Source organism: Syzygium oleosum, unplaced genomic scaffold (genome assembly GCF_021117445.2).
Source record: "Syzygium oleosum isolate NSW1041296 unplaced genomic scaffold, Sole_v2.1 Sole_v2.47, whole genome shotgun sequence".
In the NCBI taxonomy this organism is placed as follows: Eukaryota; Viridiplantae; Streptophyta; class Magnoliopsida; order Myrtales; family Myrtaceae; genus Syzygium; species Syzygium oleosum.
This window is the reverse complement of record NW_026607531.1, coordinates 490338-500927: the sequence shown is the minus strand read 5'-3', so window position 1 is coordinate 500927 and position 10590 is coordinate 490338. Positions and strand designations below refer to the sequence as shown.

The 10590-nt window shown below is 40.2% G+C and overlaps 1 pseudogene; it reads right to left on the bottom strand.

The window, feature by feature from the left end:
* Nucleotides 1-319: 319 nt before the first annotated feature.
* On the bottom strand, nucleotides 320-7349 carry LOC115665549 (cysteine--tRNA ligase 2, cytoplasmic-like; annotated as a pseudogene).
* Nucleotides 7350-10590: the final 3241 nt, after the last annotated feature.

Below are 10590 nucleotides of genomic sequence, written 5' to 3'. Positions count from 1 at the left end.
TGAAAGCTTATATGAGGCAGGTCAACTAAGGTTGATTTAATAGTTTTTGGGGTAGTCATGTATATTTTAGCAATTTTTGTGCATGTACATTACCAAGACATACAAACATCAAAGCGTGCAAAATGTCAAAGAACGAGTCTTACATATTTGGAGCAACATCAGCCATCAGATGAGCAGTACCAAAATGACAAAATGAAGCCAACATAGTATCCACTAACAACAATGGAATGAAGAAATCAGATTTCACGGGTAATATACATATTTAATGTTACTCCAAAAGACTACAAAAAATGCGAAGAACATCTTCCCGTAAAGCTCCTCAAGTTGAAACAACAGTAGCTAAAAGAAAAGATTCAAGCACTGGCCCCAAGAATACGTCCAAAACAACCTGAAACATCACTATCGCTGATGAGTTCACTGGTAAGTTTTGGACTTCAGCTTCCGCCTTTCGGAATAAAGGAACACACGGTCTCCAAATAGTTTCCGTTCCAACATCCATGAGCGCAATCCCCCTTTGCAGTTAAGTCGGCCCTGATTCGATCACTTTTTGCAAAATCCTTCTGCCTTCTGGCTAAAATTCTTTCCTCAATCAGACGCGATATTTGCTCTTCTGTCAAGTCAGCCCGTATCAATGCCTTGCCTTTCAACTGCTGCAGAATCTACATTGAAGAAATTTCACATTTAAATCGAATTTGATCCAAGAAAAACTCAATAAGTACTCATAAGAACTTGCATCACCTCAGAATAAGTGAAAGGGGGCAGCAAACCCAGAATATCTAGAACACCCTTTACTTCTTTCTCTATCTCAGTAAGGGATTGAATTATTGCTGCTTGCCGTTGCTTCTGTTGCTTCTTCTGAAGTGCATTAGAGAACCAACCAATTTTAAAAGTTAGAGAAAGTAAAGCACAAAAGATACACAACAGAGAGAAGGTTTGAAAAGGTGCAGCTTCTTTTATGGAAAAGAAACAGTACAACTAATTACCTTAAGGGTGTTCGCTTTATTGTTTATGAACTTCAAGGCATCCTGAAAAGCACCTGTCAGCACATGTGAAGTGTTCAAGTCATCGGTCATTTTGTCGTGCAAATCCTTCCGCAAGCCTTTGATGCATTTCTCGGCATCAGGAAGAACCCGGACCGTTTTGCCTTTTGGTTCTGTACCCTCACTGGGAGTTGCCTCTCTGAAGGACGACAGAGTATCTTACCAGTCTTGTAATGTCTAACATCGAGAAGACATCCCAAGTTGATTTTCTATAATTTTATATCAGATGGCAGACCATGCTTGCGCGCATGTCACTCATACATATACATCCAACATAATCAAGAAAGAGCAATTCAGAGTGACCCAGACTAGTGGCTGCTGGCAACTAGAACTAGGCCAAAACCGTCCAAACAATTCATACAGGTAATTACAGAGACAATAGGAATGGTTTCTTTTCTAACAGCATCAAATCCCTAGCATTTCCAATTAGTTAAATCAAGCAAGCCCACCCTTCTACTAGTTCCACATGAGTCTGAGACCAAGTATGAGTAACCAGCCAGAAAGATGAGAAGTGATTCGCAGTTAACCAAACATGATTTATACCTGATATACATAATAAACAGCCTCCGATGCACCCTCCAACTGTAAGACTGAATAGTTGAGAGGAGATCTATAGTGTGCACTTATCAAGAAGTGTCTCAAAGCCAGTGGATGGTAGCGCTCTGTAATCTATAGTTATACAAATCGAGGAATTTTAGACACCAGGAATGATGAGAGCTCAAGATAAATGTTAACACATCAAGAAAGAAAGCGGAACAAATTTGCAAATACTACCTGACGGATCGTAAAAAAGTTACCCAGTGATTTTGACATTTTCTCATTGTTGTTGGTCACATGGCCATTATGCATCCAATAACTCACACAGCTCTCCTGGCATGCAGCTTGACTCTGGGCGATTTCATTCTCGTGATGGGGGAAGATCAAGTCAATTCCACCACCATGGATATCAAATTTAAAAGACAGATAATGAGCACTCATTGCACTGCATTCTATATGCCACCCTGGTCTGCCAAGACCCCACGGGCTCTCCCAGCTTGGCTCGCCAGGCTTTGCAGCCTACAATAACCGTTTACCGTCAGAGTTACATACCCAGATAAAATAAGAATTCACTGGTAGTACAATGCAATGCACACCTTCCATAATGCGAAATCAGCAGGATTGCGCTTTCTAGAGTTCACCGCAACACGTTCACCTGCTCTGTGATTTTCTAGCTTCTGCCCCGACAAGCAGCCATAATTTGAGATCTTATCCACAGCAAAGAACACATCTCCATCCACCACATAAGCACAATCATTATTAATTATCTGCAAACAGCCATAAGGAATTTCATTAGTTAAAACTCTCTCTCATGATCCTAGCGACTTTTAAAATGTGAGGTGCCGAAGATGCTACATGTAAAACTAGAACTTTACAATAAATATATAAATATAAAAGAGACATAGGCAGACATTTTCATCTGGCTGTCACCTCTAAATACCTTATTACATGGGAATATACAGTCAAAAATTAAATGTATGAAAGTCAGTTGTTTCCTCTTCTAATTTATTACATGGATTATTATTATAGGTTTCCAGCATATCGGTGACTCAAATTACCAAATCAGTGAAAGTATCTAGTTTTGAATATTCTTGTGAAATCATTTTCTTTAGGAAATGTATGAACTCAACTTTTTTTTTTCTTGGAAGTACTTAACTTCAAATTGTTCCTCTTTATACGTGCATCCTTTCCATGTGGAAAATAATAACATTTTAGAGAAAATTAAACTTATGCATATTGGTTACATCTCTGCATATTCATGATTCAATTTACCTAATAACAGCGAGAACATCTAATACAGTATCGAATAGCTCTGAAATCCTTGTCTTAGCCAACATCAACCAAATACCACTATTCTAACTTCAAATTCATCTCTCCTCAAATTTACATACGTTCATATAAAGGAACATTTCTTCAAACTAAAGCCATACCTTAAGATACACGCGAGTAAATGAAAGATGGTAACATTTGTTCTATGACAAATGGGAGAAGAAATTACCGAATCAAACGTGAACAATTAAACTTCAGAATTCTTCAGCGACATCATTTTTTCTCAGCAATAGCAGCTAAATTGGTAACACAATTATATAAAGAATTATTTCATATAACCTTACCTTCTGAAGTTCACCACAGAAACCAGAAAGTAAGGACATTTGCACTACAATATCAGAGAAATTATGAGAGAAATATAGAAAGGGTGTAAACTACATACTGTAGCAACAGCAGCTCCTTTCTACATACTCTAGCCTATGTTTATTCTTGCGCTTATTGAACCCCTCTAAAATTAAAGCAGCAGATCTAGAGTTGAAACTAGAAACCTGGGTTATCATGTCCTTAATCTGTTCCATGTGATCAGAAACCCGTGGTTGGTGGGTAGGGAGGATACACTGCAGATCGGCCATGTCAATTAAATACTCTTGGCAAAAGTGGTTACTTAAATCCAAGGGATTCTCCCCGGTCTCATTTGCCCGACGAATAATCTGCAGATATCCACATGTTAGCAATGTCCGACTAACTGATTCGGAAACACCAAGAACAATCCAGGTATCCTCAGCATCCACACAAAATGATGGAATCTCTAAAACAACGCATGAAAATTACGAAAGTCTAACTTTAACCATAAAATGCCAGAATTTCATGATAACCACAGAATTAAGTAATAACTTGAACACTACACTTCAGTGAAACGGAAATGCTTCTCTCCAACATAAAAGAGCGCTACTTCCATTATTGGAAACTGCCAGAGTTAAGTTGATGAAACAACATTCTTCTAAAGCTACTTTCAGCGACTAACACTTCAACAGGTGGCCACTCGTCAAACTTAAGAGAAGTAAATCCCCTTTACTTGTAAAATGGTGAAACGTTATGCAAGCGTTAGTAATGAAATTTTGACTAAAAATCTGAAGGATCATACTTACTTGCCGATAGCATGACACATATTCCTTCAAAATGTGCATAGCTCGTATCACAAGATTTTAAAAGTATAAGAAATAAAGAAATGAATTCAGCTAGTTATCCAGTGTACCTAATCAGGTGGAGTTTCCTCGCAGTTTCTCATCGTTAAATTTCCAATGTTCATATAGCAGTTCACGAAATCAAAGTCACCTCGGAATTTAGAGTAGATCATAAAATCTATTAACAGCATTTGATGATGCACCGAACAGTTGTGTAATGTATAAGTTGCTAGTAAAATGAAGGAAAGAAAGAGAGAGAGAATCAAATGGCAACCACTACAACAAACCATAGTTCTACTGAGTTGAAAAGCATCCAAACCAATTAATTCTATATGACGTAATAATTACTTAACTCTCATGTCCATGTATAGAAATGTCAAAATACCAATTTTTCCGGGTTGAAAATTGCATTTCCACACCATGAAAATTTTAAAATAATTTTTAAATGGTTGATCATGATTTTCCCCTCACGCCTACTCTATTTGATACTTGACTTGTTCGACAGGTAATTCTCCGAAGTTGGTCATATACCAATATTGATATATTAAAAGTCGGATACTTTCACAGACCACGTTGTTCCTTTACATTGAACAGATCTGTCACTTTACACAATACGCAGGATATAATGTCCTCGATGAGAACCAAATCAAACTCTCAATTCTCCACAAGAACAATGTACAACTCTGATTTTCCTGTGCAAAGCTAGGCAAGTAAAGCAGACAAAACTTTAGAATATATAGATGATCCTTTGATCTTCTGATAATAGCCTCTATCTTCTCATCACATAATAATTCCTATGGCAACCAGTCAATTAGCTCCCTCACTTTTCAAATGAAATGTCGGTAGTCCATAAGAAGATTTATATGCATGCTTATGAGAATTACTTCAAAAATTCATGTCTGCATATTTTTTTTCACGTCAAAAAACATCGACAGAAAGACAAATAAAGTTAAGCATGATCACAATACCATATCACAAGATCACGCATGAAGAATCTAATTCAACCAAAAACACAATGTACAGCCATGAAAGAGTTTACTTCTGATATTTATATGGGCCAACATTCAGACCTTGTCATCAACATCCGTAAAATTGCGTACATAGGTGACTTCATAGTCCAAGTGTAGGAGATATCTGCAAGAAATCATTTCAAACAATAGAAAGTTAATATTCACCAAAACCCTGCAAGAGACAGCATGTTATGCTACAAAAGTAAACCTGCTAGGTCATGAGTTCAGTCAGCAATTCTTCATTTCAACGAGGGGAATCGACCAAGCATGACCTCCACCTGTACACAACTAATCTGATGTACGAGGTGGAGTTTACTTCAGATATAAAGAAACGTCCTTTCTATTTCATCTTCTCCACAATCCTCGATAAGGCAACCAGTAAAGGAGAATAATCCGCCACTACTCCTGTATATTCATTCACTCAACCCTTTCCCCATACCCAAACAAAGTGAGCTTTCCAACAGCATACTATCCTCGTGCTATCGAGCATGTCAATTAAGCTTCAGCATGAACCAAAATGCGACAGCTAAAGTGATCGTTCGGCATTTATGAGTGAAACCTCTCACCTTACTAAACTAGGATATATGATAAACCTACATTAAATCTTTGAATCAAGATCTTCACTAAATAAACCCCACAAAAGGGTTAAACATACCGGCAAAGACCCATTACACATAAATCTCTGCCCGTGAATTTCTCTTTTATGATACCCCCATCTTCTTGCTCCTTTAGTCGAAAAAATTCCACAACAAGCAAACTTCAATCAATTCCGCAAGAGACCCAAATGGCAAGAGATGGCTACCAATCCAATAAATTGTGCGACATCATGAACCCTACACCACAATCGACCGCCGCCAAATCGGAGAGACCGGCGGTTTACCTGTAGAGGACGTCGAAGGCGACGGCGGCGCGGGCGTGGCCGAGGTGGCTGAAATCGTAGGACGTGACGCCGCACACATACATGCCCACCTTGCCCTCCATCGCCGGCCTGAACACCTCCTTCTGCTGCGTCATCGAGTTGTACACCCTAAGCTCCTTCCTGTCGGCCATTGCTGAGCTCACCTCTCCTCGATCTCTCACCCGAAGCTCTTGTCGAGGGCGGTCACCCGGTCCTCGGCCTCTGCCTCACTCCCTTTCGGGCGAGCGAGGGGCGGCCTTAATGTGCGTCGTCGGCGACGGCGAGGAACCGCCTCTTGACGAACGCTGGAGCAGAAACGAGCGGAGAAGTAAAATCTGAGAGCAAAAAAGGAATTCAAAATTTGAAAGCGTGTTTGCCGGAAAGAGAGACGCTGGAGAGGAAATAACAGGGGTGAGCCGTTCTAGGTTCATCAAAGGTTTCGCCTGGAACCTAAAAGGTTAACCAGCTATCGGAACGTAGAACGTGGAACCTACCCTATCATAAGTTTCACTATCGATTTCAGGTTCCAATAGGTTTTTTTTTTTTTTTTTCACTTTTAGTTAAGCAAAATGAAAATGAACAAGAATCATAATCCACAGTTGCATATGTCCAAACATTTCTTAAGGCGATCTGAAAGTAATATTCCAAAGCTAGAAGGTTGCAAAGAAATCATTAAAAAATAATTGGGAACAAACCTAATTGAAGTTCTCCTCTTCCTTGAACATCAAACGAATCTGATAACCCCGGAAGCACATTTATTGCAAGATTTGTTATTGCTTCAGCCATAAATCGGTCCCCAATTCTTCAACCAGTCAACTAAGAAAAAGCAGAATCATCTAGTTAACGTTAAAAAATGCAAGAGAGAAGGGTGTAAAATCTGGATACTCAACATCTGGCCCATAACTTAGAGAGTCCTGAAGAGGCTATCACCATAATATAACTATATACAAGAAAATGAGACGACAAAGTCCTCAAAGGGGAAAAGAAGCATCTACAGCCTCACCTTCCACATCACAAAGAAACATGTATGACAGTTCACACAAAGAACAAGATATAAAGCATCTTTTTTTAAAAAGCAGCTTAACTTCTCTAATCAACCCAGGTAGTACTTAACATTGTGGCAATCTCTGCATGACAACGTGTCGTATTAGAGTTAGGCCCCGTTTGGTTCAGCATTTGGGAAAAGCCTTTGGCCAAATGCAAAGGTCTTTAGCCTAAAAGACTTTGGAAAAATGCTAGACTGTTTGGTAAACTATATAACTGAAAAGAGCTTTGGGGAAATACTAGACTGTTTGGTAAACATATATTTGCAAAGCTCTTTGGTGTGACCAAATTAAGTTTTTTAATTTTTAAATTTTAAAAATTGAAAAAAAGAAACAATGATCGTAACTTTTATATTTTCGCGTTGAGAGCAATGTAAAAGATACATATTAACATTTATAGAAAAAAAAATCACATCCTACAAATTTGATCGTAGCTTGCACACAACTATTATGATATCTCATCTCATACAAATTTGATTAGAAGAGAGTTTAGTCTGCTTCCTAACAGTCAACTTGTGCTTCTTGTAATGGCTAGGGAAGGAACGTAATGTGCGGGTGCTCACTCTGTCTCTATTTAACCAGTATAAATTGTCTCATTGCTACTTAGTGCTACTTCTTTCCTATGAAATGGTGAATCACACCCCACGGACACAACGTTTTTGTAGTTTTACATGGAAATTCAAGGCTACCAAAAACGTTGCAAGACATTATTGTACTTTGCTCTGTCACTATTTAACCACCAAGTGTGGATTTTTTTGGGACGATTGGGTTGTGGCCGTGTAATTTGATTCATTCAGGAAGGTAAAATTCATTTGCAAACGAAACCAGGGAGTCATTTTCTTTGTTCTTACACAAAAACCCCTACAAACAATACCGTGGCTATCTTACACGAAAACCCCTGCAAAAATCTTTCACTGCTGGGGGAATTTGACTAGAAGAAAGTCCTTTCATTACAAGACTAATGACCGGAATACGTAATGAACATGTATTCCGTATTACGAAATACACGACCCTGAAGCAAATTTTCATGTCTCAATCTCAAGCATGTATCATTTCCAGTTCATCAAGTTCATATATCTCCGGTACAAGAAAAAGTTAATATTTCTCCAAGGTTCCACAGGGCCTGTATAAATTTGGTCACCTCATACCATATTCAGTTCTATATGCAACAGGGTACCTCATGCGGTGAAATTTAATGTGGAGCTTGCAGAATGTGTTTCACTCTACATGAGGTGAAATTTAATGTGGAGCATGGTTCTCTATCTTCCACAACTACTCATGCACCAGAAACCCATTGAAAAAGACGAACTTCCCCAGAATTTGCGTTAGTTTTGGGGTCATCCTTTCTTACCAATACAGGAAATACCAAGCAAAGCACATAAGCAATTGAACATATAGAACCGATTTGAGCAAAGCGAATCAGCAACAATACGTCTGAATCTTCTGATAACAACACACTCTCAATCCGTCTCGCTCAAGAACTTCATTAAGAACAACAACAGTAGGCAACGGAATCAAAATCAAGCTTTTACAAGTTATGCTCAACACGAAGTTATCCAAAAATCGGAGAAACTACCATACCTTTAGGGAAGAGAGGCGAGCGGCGAAGAGTGGCGAGCGGCGTCGCGAGCGGGGAAGAGAGGCGAGCGGGGAAGAGGCGAGCGGGGAAGAGAGGCGAGCGGCGTCGAGGCTAGCGGCGTCGCGAGCGGGGAAGAGAGGCGAGCGGTGTCGAGAGCGTGGAAGAAAGGCTAGCGGTGACGTAGCGAGCGGCGTGAGGGAAGAGAGGCAGCGACGAAGCGGCGAGCGGCGTGAGCGAAGAGAGGTGGGTGGCGTCACAGCGAAGATGATCTGTGGAGAGTGAGAAGAGACGTGAAAGAGAAGAGTGGTCTTGAGGGTTTGTTTTTGGGAAAATTCAAAAAAGGGACCCGAAGTGAAACATTTTATTTCAAATAAGTACTTGAAGTAGCTGTTGAGTCTCAAATAAGGGCTCAAAATGACTGATGAATCTCAAATAAGGGCCTGAGCCCTCCAATCGGCCAAATGTTCACCGGCCGGCGAGCAAGTGAATTTTCCGGTGAACGAAACAAGGGCACTTTTGTCCAAAAAGAAATCAGAATTTAAAGTTACCGTCCCTAAAAATAAAAAATCTGTTCTTCCCGTCTTCTTCGTAACCTTAGGAGACAACCCTAATCCTCCTCCGCCATACGCACGACCTCGTTCACCACCGTTGCCGGGTCTGTCCAGGCACTTCTTGACCGGCTTCGGATTCACCGCCGGATCTGTCCAAGTAGTTGCCGGCGAAGAGGTCGCCGAAGTGCGACCGGCTCTCCTTCAGTTTCCTCAGCACCTTCGTGGACGAGACCCTCAATTCCCTCACCAGCCTTTTCCGAGTCTTCAAGGATGTGCAGATGGCCGACGCAGAGACCTTCACTTTTCAGGCGGAGATCAACCAGCTCCTGAGCTTGATCATCAACACTTTCTACAGCAACAAGGAGATTTTCCTTAGCGAACTTATCAGCAATTCATCTTATGTACGTCTCTCTGCTTATTCCTTTTTATTTGCCAATATGTGTCCGTGATTGTACGTGTGCCCTGCATCGCATTGAGCAGTGAATGGGACACCTGGTGCGGAATGAATTTCAGCAACCCACAGACAAAAGCGGAATTCCCATTCTATCAGAGGGGAGATGCGAGACAAGAAAGAAGCCACACGCACCGTAAATCATCGACCAACTTCCAGCGCCGGTCGTACGCATTGAGACCTCTGGTGCGAGCTTGGTATTGCCAGGAAAAGATAATAAAATAAAAAAAAAACGAAACAAGATAGCACATGAGAAGTGCACGAGCACGAGGACGAAAACCCAACATCGGAGGAGGCAGAAAGTAGTGGGAAAACATACTGCTTCCTCTCTTCTCTGTCGAATGTCTGCGACTTGAGAGAGCCAAAAGACGACCATCTTGTTTCTTCTTCCTCGGTCGCTCCGAATCTCGTTCATTCATCGCGAGAAGAACAAAAGAATATCTGCGAATGTCGAATATCTCCGAGGATCGAAACGTACGATCTGCCTCATCAACGCCTTACACCTTCTCGTCATCTTGAACGGAAGATTGGGATACGGCGATCCTCTGCTCCTCACTTGAAGATGAGGGACCAATTTATCCAATCTTTCTTGTTTTTTGGGGGCTGATTTGAGAATAAGAGAGGTGCCTCTTCTAAATTTTAGACCCCATATAGATTTTTTTTCTCCCCAATTTAGCCCTTGAAGAGAAGGTTTTCAAGGCATAAAAAATTACTAAAAAATTGTCACGTTTAGCGTTTTTTGTCACTCGAATTAGACGGGCTTAACAGAATTATTACCCATTTACACGGAATAAAAAAAATTTATAACTTAATTACCAGATTTATAAATTTGAAGAGCTTAATTGCACTTTAATTACAATTTTTAGGACTTTACAGGATAGAAGAAACGATTTTATCAATAATTATTGCCGTTTTCTTATACCTTTTTATCCGTTGACCGACGCTATATGTGCACTCTGATGAAATATTTGGTACAATATTGCCACGCCCGAGCGCACATTAGAAAGATAAATTCCTTACGAGCGGAT